This window comes from Rattus norvegicus, chromosome 19 (assembly GCF_036323735.1).
Source record: "Rattus norvegicus strain BN/NHsdMcwi chromosome 19, GRCr8, whole genome shotgun sequence".
NCBI classification, from domain to species: domain Eukaryota; kingdom Metazoa; phylum Chordata; class Mammalia; order Rodentia; family Muridae; genus Rattus; species Rattus norvegicus.
In genome coordinates, this window is record NC_086037.1 from 36,816,549 (window position 1) to 36,836,121 (window position 19,573).

Consider the following 19,573-nt stretch of genomic DNA (forward strand, 5'->3'; position numbering starts at 1 on the left):
ATGCTTGCACAGCAATTGCTTCACTGACTCAGCCAGCTCCCAGGCCTGCTTCAGGTTTCTATCACCATCATCATCGTCATCGTCAACATTAGCATCAGCAGTAACACACAAGTATGTGTTCAGTCTGCCAGGTTAGGTATCTTTTCAGGATAACAAAGTGGAACATTTAACTATGAACATTGTATCTGCACTGAGACACAAGTCCATCAACCAAATATCAACCGTTTGCTGACTGACTGTGAGGTGCTAAACCACTGGTTCCCAGCATCACTATACATTAGAAATAGTGGGAATATTTGAAATGTTGCAACTGTCTGAGCCTCACATCAGATCAATTACTAAGGGCCTAGCTTTGTATAGTATACAAAGCATAGAGCATGTTTAGTGAGTGGGAAGTTAGGTATAACTTGTGCTTTAGATATGTTATGCTTACAAAACACCTTGAAATATGTAACAGCAAGCCAGGATAGTGGCTTACATCCGTAATACCTACACTGGACCCAAAGGCAGAAGGATTACTGTTAGTCTGAACCTATTCCCAGTGAGTTCCAGGCTAACCTGGAACACAGAGCAATACTCTGTTGGTTGAGGAATAATCAACCAACCAACAAAACAAACAAATAAACAAGCACGCAGAGCTAGACAGATGGGTCATGGCGTCAAGGCACTTACCATGCAAGTCTGATTTCAGGAGTTCAATTCCTGGATCCCATGGCTGAAGGAAAGAACTGACTTCTGAAAGTTGTCCTCTGACTTCTGAACATATGTACTGGGGCATGTGCACATTGTCACTCACATGCACACATCAGACATCACATACATATACACATATATTACACACACACATATTCATTTACTAATGAACAATAATAGTAATGATAACAATAAAAAACAACTAGTATCAATAGGGAAAAGGGTCCAGCACAGGGATAGGTTCCAAAATAAATAAATAAAGATAGTAGAATCACCCTCTGGTTTCCATCTGTGACCAGAGCTGACCCTGTGCCACAGCTCTCAGTACCCAGATCCCACCGGGAGAGAGCTGGTCTCCCAGGAGTGCTGGCACACAGAATTACAGGGTCAAGCCATTGTCAGAGACAGCAAGAACAGCTAGCACCAGAGATAAGCAGATGTTGAGAGGCAAGGGCAAGAACCTAAGCAACAGAAACCAAGGCCACCTGGTATCTTCAGAACCCAGTTCTCCCACCACAGCAAGTCCTGGATACTGCAGCATACAAGAAAAGCAAGATTCTGATTTAAAATCATATCTCATGATGATGTTAGAGGACTTTAAGAAGGACATGAATAACTCCCTTAAAGAAATACAGGACAACACAGGTAAGCAGGTAGAAGCCCTTCAAAAGGAACACAAAAATCCCTTAAAGAATTTCAGGGAAACACAACCAAAGAGGTGAAGGAAATGAACAAAATGATTGAGGATCTAAAAATGGAAATAGAAACAATAAAGAAACCACAGAGGGAGACAACCCTGGAGATAGAAAACCTAGGAAAGAGATCAGGAGTCATAGATGAAAGCATCACCACTAGAATACAAGAGATAGAAGAGAGAATCTCAGGGGCAGAAGATAACATATAAAACATTGACAAAACAGTCAAAGAAAATGGAAAACACAGAAAGATCCTAACCCAAAACATCCAGAAAATTTAGGACACAATGAGAAGATCAAACCTAAGGATAATAGGTATAGAAGAGAGCAAAGTTTCCCAACTTAAAGGGCCAGTAAATATATTCAACAAAATTATAGAAGAAAACTTCCCTAACCTAAAGAAAGAGATGCCCATACACATATAAGAAGCCTATAGAACTCCAAATAGATTGGACCAGAAAAGAAATTCCTCCCGTCACATAATAAGCAAAACACCAAATGCAGAAAACAAAGAAAGAATATTAAAAGCAGTAAGGGAATAAGGTCAAGTAACATACAAAGGCAGATTTTTCAGAATTACACCAGACTTCTCAACAGACTATGAAAACTAGAAGATCCTGGACAGACGTCATGCAGACCCTAAGAGAACACAAATGCCAGCCCAGGTTACTGTATCCAGCAAAACTCTCAATTAACATAGTTGGGGAAACCAAGATATTCCATGACAAAACCAAATATACACAATACATTTCCACAAGTCCAGCCTTATAAAGGATAATAGATGGAAAACTCCAACACAAAGAGGGAAACTACACCATAGAAAAAGCAAGAGAGTAATCGTCTTTCAACTAACCAAAAAGAAGATACCCATACAAGCAAAATTCCAACTCTAACAACAAAAGTAATAGGAAACAACAATCTTTGGTTCCTTATATCTCTCAACATCAATGGACTCAATTCCCCAATAAAAAGACATAGACTAACAGAATGGATATGTAAACAGGACCCAGCATTTTGCTGCATACAGGAAATACATCTCAGTGCAAAGACAGACACTTCCTCAGAGTAAAAGGCTGGAAGAAAATTTCCAAGCAAATGGTTCCAAGAAACAAGCTGGAGTAGCCATTCTAATATCAAATAAAATTGACTTCCAACCAAAAATTACCAAAAAAAAAAAAAAGAAAGAAAAAAAGAAAAGGCAGGACACTACATATTTGTCAAAGGAAAAACCCACCAAGATGAACTCTCAATTCTGAACATCTATGCTCCAAATGCAAGGGCACCCACATTCATAAAAGAAACTTCACTAAAGCTCAAAGCACACATTGCACCTCGCACAATAATAGTGGGAAACTTCAATACCCAAATGTCAGCAATGGACAGATCATGGAAACAGAAACTAAACAGAGACACAGAGAAACTAACAGAAGTTATGAATCAAATGGATTTAACAGATATCTATAGAACATTTCATCCTAAAACAGAAGAATATACTTTCTTCTCAGCACCTCATTGGTACCTTCTCCAAAATATAATCAGTCACAAAACAGGCCTCAATAGATACAAGAAGATAGAAATAACCCCATGCATCCTATCATATCACCACGGACTATGGCTGGTCTTCAATAACAACAAAAACGACAGAAGCCCACATATACATGGAAGTTGAACAACATTCTACTCAATGATAACTTGGTCAAGAAAGAAATTAAAGACTTCTTAGAATTTAATGACAATGAAGGCACAACATACACAAACTTATGGGACACAATGAAAGCAGTGCTAAGAGGAAAACTCACAGCTCTGAGGGCCTCCAAAAAGAAACAGGAGAGAGTATACACTAGCAGCTTGACAGCACACTTGAAAGCTCTAGAACAAAAGGAAGTAAATACACCCAAGAGGAGTAGACAGCAGGAAATAACCAAACTTAGAGCTGAAATCAACCAAGTAGAAACAAAAGAGACTATACAAAGAATCGACAAAACCAGGAGTTGGTTCTTTGAGAAAAATCAACTAGATAAACCCTTAACCAGACTAATCAGAGGGCACAGAGACAGTATCCAAATCAACAAATTCAGGAATGAAAAAGGAGACATAACAACAGAGACTGGAGAAATTAAAAAACTCATCAGATCCTACTGCAAAAGCCTATACTCAACAAAACTGAAAAATCTGAAATAAATGGACAATTTTCTAGACAGATATCAGGTACCAAAGTTAAAACAGGATCAAATAAACCATCAAAACAGTCCCACAACCCCTATAGAAATAGAAGCAATCATTAAAAGTCTCCCAACCAAATGAAACCTAGGATCAGATGGGTTTAGGGGAGAATTCTATCAGACCTTCATAGAGGACCTAATACCAATACTGTCCAAACTATTCTACAAAATAGAAACAGAAGGAACACTACCCAATTCCTTCTATGAAGCCACAATTACACTTATACCTAAACCATACAAAGACCCAACACAGAAAGAGAACTTCAGACCAATTTGCCTTATGAATATCGATGCCAAAATACGCAATAAGATTCTCACAAACTGAATCCAAGAACACATAAAAAAAATCATTCATCATATCAAGTAAGCTTCATCCCAGGGATGCAGAGATATTCAATATATGGAAATCCATCAATGTAATCTACTATATAAACAAACTCAAAGAAAACAACCCACGTGATTATTTTATTAGATGCTGAGAAAGCATTTGACAAAATTCATGATAAAAGTTTTGGAAAAATCGGGAATTCAAGGCCCATACCTAAACATAGTAAAAGCAATGTAACAGCAAATCAGTAGCCAACATCAATCTAAATGGAGAGAAACTTGAAGCAATCCCACTAAATCAAGGACTAGACAAGGCTGTCCACTCTCTCCCTACTTATTCAATATATTACTTGAAGTCCTAGCCAGAGCAATCAGACAACAAAAAGAACTCAGAGGGATACAAATTGGAAAAGAAGAAGTCAACATATCACTATTTGCAGATGATAAGATAGTGACCCCAAAAATTCTACCGGAGAACTACTAAGCCTGATAAACACCTTCAGCAAAGTGGCTGGGTATAAAATTAACTCAAACACATCAGTAGCCTTCCTCTACTTAAAGGATAAACAGGCTGAGAAAGAAATTAGGGAAATGACACCCTTCACAATAGCCACAAATAATATAAAATACCTTGGTGTGACTCTAATCAAGCAAGTGAAAGATCTGTATGACAAGAACTTCAAGTTTCTGAAGAAAGAAATTGAAGGAGATCTCAGAAGATGGAAAGATCTTCCATGCTCATGGATTGGAAGGATTAGTAAAGTAAAAATGGCCATCTTGCCAAAAGCAATCTACAGATTCAATGTAATCTCCATCAAAATACCAAGTCAATTCTTCACAGAATTAGAAAGAGCAATTTGCAAATTCATTTGGAATACCAAAAATCCAAGATAGTGAAAACTATTCTCAACAATAAAAGAACTTCTAGGGGAATCACTATCCCTGACCTCAAGCAGTATTACAGGGCAATAGTGATAAAAGCTGCATGGTATTTGTACAGAGACAGACAGGTAGATCAATTGAATAGAATTGAAGACACGGAAATGAACCCACACACATATGGTCATTTGATCTTTGACAAAGGAGCTAAAACCATCCAGTGGAAAAAAAGATAGCATTTTCAACAAATGGTGCTGGTTCAACTGGAGGTCAGCATGTAGAAGAATGCAAATCAATTCACTCTTATTGCCCTGTACAAAGCTCAATTCCAAGTGGATCAAGGACCTCCACATAAAACCAGATACATTCATACTAATAGGAAAAAAAGTGGGGAAGATCCTCGAACACATGGACACTAGGGAAAATTTCCTGAACAGAACACCAACGGCTTATGCTCTAAGATCAAGAATCGACAAATGGGACCTCATAAAATTGCAAAGCTTCTGTAAGGCAAAGGAAGAACAAAAATACTCACAGGAAGAAATATGGAGACAAAGTCTGGAGCAGAGACTGAAGAAAGGCCATCCAGAGACTGCCCCACATGGTGGATTATTCCCATATACAGCCACCAAATCCAGACTATATTGCTGATGCCAAGAAGTGAATGCTGACAGGAGCCTGATATAGCTGTCTCCTGAGAGGCTCTGCCAGAGCCTGACAAATATCTAGGTCGATGTTTGCAGCCAACTATTGAGTTGAGAACAGGGTCCCCAATGGATGAGTTAGAGAAAGGACTGAAGGAGCTGAAGAGTTTGCAACCCCATAAGAACAATATCGATCAACCAGACACCCCAGAGCTCTCAGGGACTAAACTACCATCCTAAGAGTACACAGGGCTGAACCTATGGCTCCCGCTGGATATGTAGCAGAGGATGGCCTTGCTGGGCATCGATGGGAGGAGAGGCCCTTGGTCCTCTCAAGGTTTGATGCCCCAGTGTAGGGGAATGTCAGGGTAGGGAGGTAGGTGGAAGTTGGTGGGTGGGTGGGGGAACACCCTCATAGAAGCAGAGGGATGGGGGATGGGATAATGGGTTTCTGGAGGGAAAACTGTGAAAGGGATAAAATTTAAAATGTAAATAAAAAAGGGGGAAAGATAGGAGAATGACCTGCATGGGGGTGCAGCAGAAACTTTGGGAGGGGTATGAAATTGCCAGGGTATAAAGAGCAAACGAGTTCAAGAATGGGTTCAGTCTGTTTGTGTTGGAAGTTGTGTATCCGACAGAACTCTGGTTACACATGACTGAACACCAAGGCAACGGCTTTTTAAAAGGCAGAAAGAAGGCTGGGTAGGGTGAGGCACAACTTTAGTCTTAGCAGTCAGGAAGTAGGGCAAGCAGATCTCTGTGAGTTTGAGGCCAGCCTGGTCTACATATCGAGCTCCTGGCCAGTCAATGCTGGGCAGTGAGACACTATCACGGAAAGAGAAAAAAAAAAGGCAGAAGAAAAGTTTATAAATTGGGATAACCAGAGGCATAAGGTGAGGGTGGGTGGCCTCACATGTGGTCATACAGCTGAGTTTAGCTCCTCAAAATGTGTTATGGATGACAGGAAGCTACATCCTCCTGTGGCCGCATCCCCAGGCACACACTGTGGTCCTGGTGGCCTCAAGCTTCATTCTATTCACTTAGAAGTCACAGCAGAACTGGAAAAAATTTCCTGAACAAAACACCAATGGCTTATGCTCTAAGATCAAGAATTGACAAATGGGATCTCATAAAACTGCAAAGCTTCTGTAAGGCAATGGACACTGTGGTTAGGACAAAACGGCAACCAACAGATTGGGAAAAGATCTTTACCAATCCTACAACAGATAGAGGCCTTATATCCAAAATATACAAAGAACTCAAGAAGTTAGACCGCAGGGAGACAAATAACCCTATTAAAAAATGGGGTTCAGAGCTAAACAAAGAATTCACAGCTGAGGAATGCCGAATGGCTGAGAAACACCTAAAGAAATATTCACCATCTTTAGTCATAAGGGAAATGCAAGTCAAAACAACCCTGAGATTTCACCTCACACCAGTGAGAATGGCTAAGATCAAAAACTCAGGAGACAGCAAATGCTGGCGAGGATGTGGAGAAAGAGGAACACTCCTCCATTGTTGGTGGGATTGCAGACTGGTACAACCATTCTGGAAATCAGTCTGGAGGTTCCTCAGAAAATTGGACATTGAACTGCCTGAGGATCCAGCTATACCTCTCTTGGGCATATACCCAAAAGATGCCCCAACATATAAAAAAGACACGTGCTCCACTATGTTCATAGCAGCCTTATTTATAATAGCCAGAAGCTGGAAAGAACCCAGATGCCCTTCAACAGAGGAATGGATACAGAAAATGTGGTACATCTACACAATGGAATATTACTCAGCTATCCAAAACAATGACTTTATGAAATTCATAGGCAAATGATTGGAACTGGAAAATATCATCCTGAGTGAGGTAACCCAATCACAGAAAAACACACATGGTATGCACTCATTGACAAGTGGCTATTAGCCCAAATGCTTGAATTACCCTAGATGCCTAGAACAAATGAAACTCAAGACGGATGATCAGAATGTGAATGCTTCACTCCTTCTTTAAAAGGGGAACAAGAATACCCTTGGCAGGGAATAGAGAGGCAAAGATTAAAACAGACACAGAAGGAACACCCATTCAGAGCCTGCCCCACGTGTGGCCCATACATATACAGCCATCCAATTAGACAAGATGGATGAAGCGAAGAAGTGCAGGCCGACAGGAGATGGATGTAGATTGCTCCTGAGAGACACAGCCAGAATACAGCAAATACAGAGGCGAATGCCAGCAGCAAACCACTGAACTGAGAATGGGACCCCCGTTGAAGGAATCAGAGAAAGAACTCGAAGAGCTTGAAGGAGCTCGAGACTCCTTATGAACAACAATGCCAAGCAACCAGAGCTTCCAGGGACTAAGCCACTACCTAAAGACTATACATGGACTGACCCTGGACTCTGACCTCATAGGTAGCAATGAATATCCTAGTAAGAGCACCAGTGGAAGGGGAAGCCCTTGGTCCTGCTAAGACTGAACCCACAGTGAACGTGATTGTTGGGGGGAGGGCGGCAATGGGGGGAGGATGGGGAGGGGAACACCTATAAAGAAGGGGAGGGGGAGGGATTAGGGGGATGATTGCCCGGAAACAGGGAAAGGGAATAACACTCGAAATGTAAATAAGAAATACTCAAGTTAATAAAAAAAAAAAAAAAAAAAAAGAAGTCACAGCAGAAAAAGTACATATCTTTCCAGTAGGCCAGACTTTCCCTCCCACACTATACTTCCTATATGTACACACACACACACACACACACACACACACACACACACACGCACGCACGCACGCGCGCGCGCGCGCCACTCTGTCCACTTGTTTAACGCTGCTGCTTTGGGCTTATTTGAGTTACAGCCGCAGAGCCATAGTCCTAGTGACCATATGGTTGGTACAGACTACAGTATTTACTATCTGGGTCTTTACAGAGAACGGCCGCCAATCTCAGTGCCAGCAGTTAAATGCCTCAGAGTAGGGCTCTCATTTATCGGCTTAGAGCCCCTCGGGTGGTAGAAAAGGAACATAGAATCCCCAGTTCGAGGACTTTCTGATGACTTTATTCCCCCAGCAGTAATTTTCAATTTCTCCTAAATGTAGATCAGTTTTTTCCCCGTGGGGTGTGCCTCTTTACCTGTTACGCCACAAAGAGCAGAGGAGTTTGGGGTGCCCACTCTTACCCCAGCCAATCAACAAGTACAGAAACAGAGAGCTAAGCCCTGCTACTGAAGGGGTGCAGAGCACCACTAGACCAACGAAAAAGGGAGGAAGGGGCAATCACCAGATAGGAGACCCTAAACCGAAGTAAAAACGCCAGTCACCGTAGAGTTGGTGTTCGCCCCACTCTGGAGCCCCTTCTGGTCTGAGAAGTCTGAGATGATTACCAATAAGCTTTGTTTTTGTCTTGCTGCTTTCCTGTCTAACTTTTTAATTGGCACAATAAGCAGTCCGCGTGCTAGCAGACGCCATAATGCCACGCCCCTAGACCTGGCGAATGCTAGGCATTCTCTTAGTGCTTCTGGAATGAATGAAGGCAGGGGATGTGGGTACTCGTTTGCTCTAAAGACTAGAGAGAAACATTGACAGAAGTCGTCGAGGGACTCCTGGGCGAACAGAGGGATTCTAGAAGGGCACGTTCCTCAGAAAGTGGCAGCTAAGCCTGAGGCCTGAGGAGAGGGTTTTGGATCGGGATGTCGAGGCAACATTGCCGAACTTCCCAAAAGCCGAGATGTGGTGCACCGAAAAGCAAGGGGGGTAGAAACCGTTGAAGTGTGCTTCAGCGTGTGTCTTGGGAGAGGAAAATGTTTTTGTGAAGTTGAAGTGAGGATGACCTTTTTAAAAAAATTTTTATTTATTATTATTATTATTTTTTAACTTTGTATGAAGGTATGGCTCAAAAATTTCATTTGTTAATTCTGAACCAGCAGAGAGCTCAGTGCTGGCAGACTCTCGGTCTTGTCTAGCCCGCCACCAGATTTCCTATTTTGTAAATATTTATCCTTCCTCACCTGCCTAAAGGAGATGGATCACAGGTTGTCTTGCTGCTGATTGGTTGTAATAAAGATCCGACAGCCAATAGCGGTGGCAGGAATTAGGGAGACTCTGATGGAGCCACTGCGGCAGGGCTCCTGTGGAAGAAGGGAGCCACAGATTGCCCAAGGAGGTCAGGGATCAAGTTCGTTACCCAAATCCTAAATCACAAAATTAGTCCTGACATAATCTCTGCTTTGTCTTTCTCTCTTCCCCTCGTTGTAAACAGCTCTTTCCCTCACTAGTTGTGTGTGGTCGCGATCTTTACCACCGCAGTATGAATCTAACCCGGATACTGAGTAAATGCTGTCAGCTGCCCCAGGACTCTGCAGATTCCCAAGCAGTGAGAAAATGCCTCACCTCACAGCCTGCACCCCCGCCCAGGCCTTCAACCTTGAGTTTGCAGTCTCAAGAACTCTAAGAGAAAAAAAAGTACTTCCTTTATAAATTTTCCTATTCTCAGGTATTTTGTTACGGCAATGGGTTAGTGAGGGAGTCCCAGAATGGCCTCCGCTCACACAGGTGTTCCCAAGTCCATTTCCTGCCCAGCCCTGGGAAGATTGGTACTTCTGACTGCTCCTTGGGTGTCAGAGGAGACCTGGGGCCTGGGGGAGGGGGATTTGTCAAAGTGGACTCCACCCTCATTTGCTTTTTGTTACTGTGACAAGACGTTGGCCAAAATCGCTTAGAAAGGAAAGGGTTCATTTGTTTCGACTTAGGCTTCATTTTAAAAGTCCATTACTGAGGGAAGCCAGGACATGAGCTCAAGGCAGGAGCTTGCAGGGAGTAAATGAGCAGAAAACATGGAGGAATGCTGCTTAGTGGCTTGTTCCCAGGCTTGCTTTCAGCTTTCTTTCAAACCTGCCTAGGGATGGTACCACCCACAGTGGGCTCTCCCACATCATCAATCAAGACAGTGTTCCACAGACATGCCCACAGTCGAGTGTTCAGCTAAGATTCCCTCTCCCCAGGTGACTCCAGGTTTGCTTCAAGCTGACAGCTAACACTGACTATGACAGGCTCCCGGTGAGTCAGGTTCCATTCAATGCTGAGATCAATACCCAGGAACTCTGCTAGAATGTTGTTTCCGAAGAGCTTTTGCGGTTATGACTTCTCTGGGAAAAAAAAGTTCCTTCAGCTGTCACCCAGTCGATGAGTCTAAGGTTTTTTAAGTCATTCCCTGGGAATAGAAAATTTCTCTGGTTTTTTAAGTCATTCCCCGGGAAGAGAAAATTTCTCTGCTTGGTCAAGGATGCTGTCACGTCTGTCTTACTTCGGCAGCTGGCAACTATTTGTGAGGGCATGTGAGAATTCAGAGGCCAAAGCCAGAGGTAAAGCCAGGTGGTCCACCCTTCTCTCTCTGATGGCTCGTTCTTCTAGATTCTCTACTCAGGGCCTGGCAGCCGTTTCCTGCATCCAGACCAATGGCTGGGAGGCCAAGAGTGTTCCTTCTACTAGCCCCTTGCTCAGCATCCCCATCCTGGGGAATCCTAGGGGTGTCCCTTTTCACAATGTTGGTATGAGCATTGCAGTATTCGGTATGTTTGCTGACCCCAGACCCTGCCCAGTCTTCTTCCTGGGGTCCTTTGCTGTCCTAATGTGCTCCAGCTTGCTGCCACTAGGGGCTGCTGTGGTCAGGGTATAGAGTCTAAAGCAGAGCTGTTTACAAAGAGGCGAAGAGAGAAAGACAAAGCAGAGATGATTTCATGACTAATTTTGTGATTTAGGATTTGGGTAATGTACTTGACCCCTGACCTCCTTTGGCAGTCTGTGGCTCCCTTCTTCCACAGAGCCCTGACACAGTGGCTCCATCACGAAATCTTCCTCAGTGGTACAGGCAACTGTGTGTGGCTGACACAAGCTGTTCTTGGCGCTTCATCTCCAAACCAAGACTCGGGAAGATTCTTCCTTTGAGATGACTCTCACAAGGATGCAGATGGGAAACTGAGCCTTAGGGGTGACTTTTGGGTAACAAGCATGGGAGAGAGCAATGGAGAGTGGGGGGCAGGCGTGATCAGTATGATTCTGATCCTGTAGTTCTCCACTGGGCTAAAATTAAGATAAAGGACTTGCTTAACCGATCTGAGCATTCATTTAGTACCTGGTGTGTGCAGGAAGTGTTATTCTAGTTCAGCAGTACTCTGTAAGCTTTCTTTGGTAAAGCGGGATGGAGATTTGGATGGGGGACTGGGGAAGAGTTGAGGGGTTTTGAAAGCATGGTTAAGAATAGCTAGGAAAGTAAGGAAAGCTCGTACGTTGTGGCTATCTAATGTACCAGGAAATAGGAACTGGAAGGGGGTAACAGTGGATTGAAGGGCGAGAGGCAAGACTTTCTTTATTCCCTGGGGTTTAAAGCCATGGAAGTGGAAAATGGGTCCCTGCTGAAGTCAGATTTCCTATGTTATTGAGAGGCCACAGTGTTCTTCTTCTTGTCATATCTTGGACCGAATTTACTTAAGATGAGCAATTGATCACAAAGGGCATACAGCCGTGCTTATCAAGTTAGACCTTTTCAATCTGACAAGAACTAAAAACAAACACACAAAAACAAAACAAAACAAAATAAAACAAAATGAAATCACTTTTGCTGGTTGAAAAAGGTCCCCAAAGGAGCAGCATTAACCATAGGGTCCTTGTGCCATAGACTTCAGTGTAGACTTTGGGCACACCTACAATTTAGCCCTTCAGGGTTCTTCAGTGGGTCTGAAATTTTTGTGAGGCAAAATCCAGGCAGGACTTTTGTCCACACTATCTTTGGTTCGACTCTGGGAGCAGAAAACTCTACAGAAGAAGAAAACTAACTTGGAACCACAGTCCCTAGGTCCTTGTGCAAACAGAAAGCCTTTGGCATTTATCCTGTGGTCCCCCTGCCTTGGAGTCTTGTATATTGTCCATCATTCCCCATCTCTCGGTTTTCAAGACAGATTGTTGAGGGATGAGCAGTCTAGGGAAGGCTTTCTCTGATGCCCAAGCATATGGAAGCTTCTCATGGTCTACCCTTTGAGCATCAGGGCCAACACGCATGGGGCTGGACCCATATTTGGCATTTTTGAGATGCTCAGTTAATATTGTACTCCCTCCCCTCATTCCTGTGAACAAACAGACATCCTCCCTATCCAGAGTTGTTGACCTGGTGGTCTCTGGGAAGGCAGGGATGTATCCTATCTTGGGGCTGTGTCCCAGGTTAGGAAAGGATAGAGTGTGGCTAGCTTCTAACAGACCTGGTAGAAATTAAGCTATTCTAAAAGACACTTATGTCTTCAACTTGACTGTCTGACCATTGAAACAATGGTCCCTCCCCTAAAATGGGCATTTACCCTGGAATCTCACAGCAGGGGAAGGAAAAGGTGCTAGCTATTGGAAGAACTTGTGTCCCAGAAAGAGATTCCATGAAGTTCTCCAAACTTGCCAGACCACATTATGAAATGAGATTGAAGGCCAGACAAGGATGGGTCGGGGGTGGGGGTTGGGGGGAGCCAAATCTTGACAGGACTGCTTAGATGTGCAGATCCTCAGCCTCTGTTTAAACTTTAACCTCAGGATCCCAGCAGACAGACTTGAGGGGTTTGCTGATCTCTTTGATCCCATGCCCAATGTGTCCACATTGAATAAATCTTCTTTTTCCGATTTTCATTATTAATTTGGCTCTTTTAATTGGCTTATGGAGGATGAGTGGCCAGAACTGACTTGGGGTACAAGTTACGACCCTTAAGTTTTATAACTGGCTCTGTTGAGGCCAGAATGCATTTTCTTTGGGCTCTCCAGGAATTCAACCAGGGTGACTGTGGAAGTGGAAAACCCAGGAAGCAGGCTCAATAGAGAATGGGTGGGCAGACGGAAGACTGAATTCCGCTGAGAATCATGGCGGGGGTTTTAAGTGTTGTGGATTCTGCATGAGTTATGTATTTTCTGCTTAAAAAGCATCTGACAGATTTAAATGCATCAAACCGAGCAACTTTGTCTTGAGATGCGTGTGTGCATGCGCACGCACACACATACACACACACACACACACACACACACACACACACACACACACAGTTTCAGTAGCATCACAGTCACCAGGGATGCTTCTCTTCTGGCATAAAACCAGACATGGACTTCCTCTTCCTTTGATCACAGTCCCAGCACAGAAATCTCTGGATTTATGTAAATATCGAGATGAATTCGTATGTCTGGAAATCACGCCCTGTGAGATTTCTTCATTTTGTCTTTTTTTTTTTTTCTGTAGAAGGCTCAGCACTCCGAACCCTTAGATGGGAGTGACTATTAGCCCCAAACTCCTGAGGATTTTCACACGAAATACCCTGCCCAAAAGTTGCCATGAGCTGCGAGTACCACTAGTAGCCCAGGAACAACACAACTTTTCAGGTCTCATGCTGTGGCTTAAAAGTCTTGTTCCCAAAACACAAGTGGGAAACTTAGTCCCCAGTATAGCAGTATTGGAAGACAGGCCCTGTGAGGGGTGTTAGGTCACAGGGGCATCACCTTTATGATTGATGCCGATCATAAAAGAGCTTGAGGCTGGATTTGACTTTGTATGTTCTCTTGCCCACGCGATGGCTCCAATCGCTTTACAGTGTAGCTAGAAGATCCTTACCAGATATAGCCTCTCAATCTTGGATTTTCTGCTATCTGGAACTGTAAGAAATATATTCATTTGCTTTTATAAATTATCTAGCCTGTGGTATTTTATTATAGCAAAACAAACTGAATTAAAGCATCAGATGAATTGATCTGCCTTTACTTAGACTTCCATATGATCAAAATTGTGTGTGTGTGTGTGTGTGTGTGTGTGTGTGTGTGTGTGTGTGTGTGATAGCACAGGTCTAAAATCTGAGCACTAAGAGCCTGAGGCAGGGGGATTGTGAAAGTTTCAGGGCAGGGCAGCCTGGCCTATGCAGCAAACCTTTGTCTCAAAGAAAATACTTGCAGAGAGGCACTGTCCTTCGTTCTCGCAGAGCTTCCTCTAAGGTCAGCCCTAGACTCGGCAGTGTCATAGTCATTCCTGAGCATTTGAAGCAGTACGCTATGGGAAGTAAGCCCCTAATCTCTACACAATCATTAATTCATCAATACAACGATTTATGGTGTGTCTACTCTCCGTGGGTGAAGATGCAGCTCTGTGTCCTTGCCACATTCCTCCACGCTGCCCCGAGTGCAGACAGTTATCAAAAGGCCATGACTCCCGTGACCCTTCATCCTGTCTTCCTCTAGTCTTCTGCTAACCGGAGTTGTCAGAGCTCTGGGTGCTGACTCACGCAAGATGTATTTCTTGAACCTTTTTTTAGAGCAGGTGCTTAAGAAGACTGTCTATGTCTTAAGAAATCTCACAAATTACTAATTTAGGGGGAGTTTGCATCTGTGCTTTGAAAGTAACAGTCCAGGAGTCTGTGCTGCAAGGTTGACTCGGAACTAACTAGCTGGTGTCATGGCGGGGAGAGTTTCTTTCATTTCCCAGAAGTCTTCAGTGTGCGTTGAGGCCATTGACATACATTAGCAAGAGCCCTCAGATTCCGAGGTTTATCTGATGCTGTGAAAGGAAGGACAGGCACTACCCCCACCTCCTGATGCTCCCCTCCTCCAGCATCATCCATAGTTGTTCATCCCAGCAGCAACCAGAGCTGACACAGGCTCAGCTCTCCCCCTGTGAGCCTGTCCACTGTGTCTTTCTCAGCTCTGTTTGGCAAAGAAATTCTTCTTAAAAGGACAGATTGAATAAAGCAGAACAAACCCTTTGTTTTCTGTCAGTCCTTTAACGCCAACTTCCACACCAGGCAACTGTTTCTTTTCTCTCATAACAAGTGAGGAAACTGAGAGAAAAAGAAAACCCACGTCCCAGGGAGATGGCCCTGCTTCATCCCCAGGGAGAGTCAGACTCTCAGCGGAAGGCAAGCTGAGAAGCAGTGAGCTGGAGGTGTGATTTAAGGGGCTGCATGTGCCAGGCCTGCTCCCAGGAGCGCTCTGCCAGGAGAGGGGTGGTCCAGGGGTGGATGTTCTGTGCCCACACAGAGGTCAGCTGAGGTCTTGATGCCCAGACAAGCTCTTTTAAGCATCACTTTGCTGCAGACAACAAACAGGGTGCCAAACACATGGTTGGTGACTGGATGTTTGATGGTAAAAGATGGCACCAGGGGCAACCTGGAGAGGTTGTCTGGAACTCCCTTTGCAGTCTTACGCTTCTCCCCCCCCCCAGGCAACCACAGTTTAATAGACTTTAGACCATGGGCCCCTAGGTATGGGAACCCTTCTGCTTCATCATTATCTTAACCTTGTCCTATTGCTTTAACAAAACACCATGACCTGTGTGATTTATAAAGAATGGGACTGTATTTCTCATACTTCTGCAGGCTAGCAAACCCAAGACAATAGCACTAGCAAATCACTCTGTTTCCGAGATATTCTCTCTCTCTCTCTCTCTCTCTCTCTCTCTCTCTCTCTCTCTCTCTCTCTCTCTCCCTCTAGGGGGATAGAAGCTTTGTCCTTGCATAGTTGAGGGAACGGACATCCACGCAGCTTTGCATTTGTGAGTTTGGGGTTCTTCCAGCCTAATTATCTCCTAGAGGTCTATCTCTTAATATTAGCACCTGGAAATTTAGGGAGACAAGTAGGCATAAGCAAGAGCAGCCACGAGTCCACCTGGAGGCCCAGGATTTTCCCCTGTGATTTGGGAATCAGGATCAGTTTACCTGTAGTTGCGTGGCCCCAGGTAAGAGGCTAGTGGCTTTGCATGGTTGTAAAACCTTTCAAGTCTGCACCAGTCAGGGTTCCCACTGCGTGCCATAGAAGTCACCTTTGACCTATATACAGATGGACGCATATAAGCAAGATGGGAAAGGGTGGAGCTGTTCTGCTTCTCAAGTGTGCTGCTGTCAACTCTGTTATTGCCACAATGAAGGGTTGCCAACCTTTGGCACCCTTGCCCGAAGCATTTTTGTCAACATTCAAAGTCTAGAAATAAAAGATCCTTTGCTGCATTCCCTGGTGACTTCTCTGTAGCAAAAGGTGAGCATTTATTTCGCCTTAAGACTGCCACAGTAGAGAAGGCAAGAGGCAACTCGAGGAGACTGGGTTCCAGGTAACTTAAGATGATAGTGCTCACTCAGTACCGACGGATGTCTAAGCTTCCCTGGTTTGTCTGTAGTCTGTCTTTTGAATACCCCAGAGGCAGCATCTCATAGGAAATGCCCCCGTGTGAACGAACACCCACCATATCCAAACTCACTGTCTTCTGTGAAGTGGGGCTGGTCCTGCCAGGCCGGCATGGTGGCTGTGAGGAGTGGGTGAGGGATGGTGGGATGTTTCTTGAAGAGCCAAGCACATCCTGTGACTGAGGGCGATAAAGCTGCTCTGAACGTCAGCTGTGCAGCTGCTCTCCCTCCTTCCTGGCTCAAGTCCCCGTTCATGAATTCTTGATCCGGTTTGTTTGTTGTTAGTTCTTTCCTCTGCTTTGTTCCTGGGAGGGTCTAGCTTCAGGTAGCAGTGTGTCATCCCGAGTGTCCTGTCAGGCCAGTGTTTGCTCTCACCTTGGCTCTCATGTCAGCTGTACTTGGTATACTGAGGACAAAGGCTTTGGTGAAATCACCACTCCAAGTCTCTCACTCCCTGCACGGTGTCCATTTGTAGACCTCTGTGTTGGTTCCCATCTACTGCCAGAGGAAGCTTCTCTGGTGATGGCTGAGTGAGGCACTGGCCTATGTTGTACAGCAGTGTCATTAGGAGTCACGTTAGTACTATGTTTTCTTCATCAGAATAATGGTATTAGGTTTCCCCCTACAGCCATAACCTATCTAGACTTAGATTCTCTGGCACTTTGGCAATGGCAAATAATGGCTTTTGGTTTTATTTTTTGTTAGTTTTTTCCTCTGGTTTAGGTGTCAGGGGATTTGCAGCTTCATTGAAAGAATTAGGCAATGTTTCTTTAGTTCTATTATTCAGAATAATTTGAGGAATTTTGGTATTAATTTTTCCTTGAAGGTTTGGTAGAATTCTGCACCGAATGGCCTTGGACATTTTTTTTTCTTGAGAGGTTAATTCTATTTTGTTAGGGGATAATGACCTGTTTACATTGCTTATTTGGTTTTTATTTCACTTTAGTCAGTCCATTATATCAAGAAACTTATCTATTTTGTCTTAGGTTTGTCCAGTTTGGTTTTGATTTTTAAAGTATGTCCTTATGAATCTCTGGATTTCCTTAGTGTCTGTTGTGATGTCCCTCTGCTCATCCCTAATTTTATTAATCTGGATCTTCTCTCTTCATCTTTTATTTAATTGCATAAGAATTTCCAACCTCTTCGATTTTCTTAAAGAACCACCTCTTCATCTCAATGATTCATTGTGTTGTATTTGTGTGTGTGTGTGTGTGTGTGTGTGTGTGTGTGTGTGCGTGTGTTTCAATTTCATTGATTTCAGCCCTGGGTTTGACTATTTCTTTCCATCTACCCATTTTTAATGTTATTTCTTCTTGCCGTTTTAGGGATTTCAGGTGTGCTACTATGTTATTAAGGTAGGAGCCCTCCAGTGCTAATGCAAACATTTAGTGCTATGAACTTGCTTCTTAGAACCACCATCATTGTGTCCCATGGGTTTGGATATGTTATGTTTTCAATTCCATTCAGTTCTAAATTTTTTTTTAAATTTCCTTCTTGATCTCTTAATTGACTCTTTTTTAATTCTGTATTGGATTGTTCTGTTTCCATAAGTTTACATACTTCCCGTTGTTACTGATATCCAGCTTTGATCTATAGTGATCAGATAGGATGCAGGGTGTTATTTCAACTTTCTTCTATCTGTGGAGACTTACTTTGGATCCAAATACATGGCCAGTTTTAGAGAAAGAGTTCCACAGGCTGCTGAGAAGAAAGTATATATTTTTGTGTGTGTTTGGGTAGAATGTTCTATAAATGTCTGCCAAGTCCATTTGATTTATGATTTTATTTAGCTCCAGTATTTCTTTGTTTAGTTTTGTCTGGATGACCTGTGTATGTATCAGGGTTGGGTACTGAAGTCACCCACTGTTTTGTTAAAATGAATTGCATGAGTTCATCTGCCCTGCTATTTGTATGTGAAAAAGAGAAAGGCTATTTAGAATGATATTCGTCAAGCTTCTAAAATAGTTGCATTATTCTAATGTTAAGTATTGGGGGAACTAGGTTTGGGATAATTTTACTTTCTTCTTTATAGATTTGGTACCACTTAAATTATAGTAAACTCAGACTTTCTTTTTTTAAAGTACCATCACAATCAAGTGTGTTGGCACATACCTGTATCCAGGAATTCAGGAGGCTGAGCCAGGAGGAACTTGAATGCTAGACCAACCTAGACCATGCTGAAACCCTGTCTTAAAAATTATATTGCTTTCCTCAAAAGAGCATAAAAATATAATTTTGGGACATTTAGAAAATCTGCCCTGGGACTGAGTCATTTAAGATGTATCCTTAGGATAACATACTAAGTAAGCATTTGTGTTTATAGACCATACAACTATGTCTGTAGGCCTTGCTGATTTAAGCAGGCACTGTAATAGTCACTTTTCTATTGTTATGACTAAAACATCATGGCCAGGATAACTCACGGAAGAGTCTGCACCAGCTTACCGTTCTTGGAACCTGTGCTGATGAAGGTGCATGGCCACAGGAAGCTGAGGGCTCACTTCTTGAACTGCAAACATGGGGTAGAGATAGTGAACTAGACAGGGTCTTTACATTTTCAAAGCATTTAAGTGCCCAAGGTTGTACAGGACATTCCTCATTCAAACACACACTTTTCTTTTTAATGTAAAACCTTCCAATTTGAGAATTTTTCCACATGTTGTTGGAAAGCCAGTCCACCACTGAGCTCTACACAGGCTTTGTTGATCCAAGCTTTGATGCAGATCTGCTGAGGCTGGGCAGAGCATAAGGAATGGCCTCTGTGCTACAGGCAAATGCATTTATTATGATCAGTACTTCCAGTGTGAAACAAAGGGAGAATTCCCAGTGAATGAATGATGTGGACGAAGAGCCAAAGGGAAGGTTTTGACTCCCCAGTAGCAGCAGCAAGCTTAACACTGTGACTTAAGACCAAGCTTAGTGTTCCCACTGCTGCCAGTTTGGGTTTGA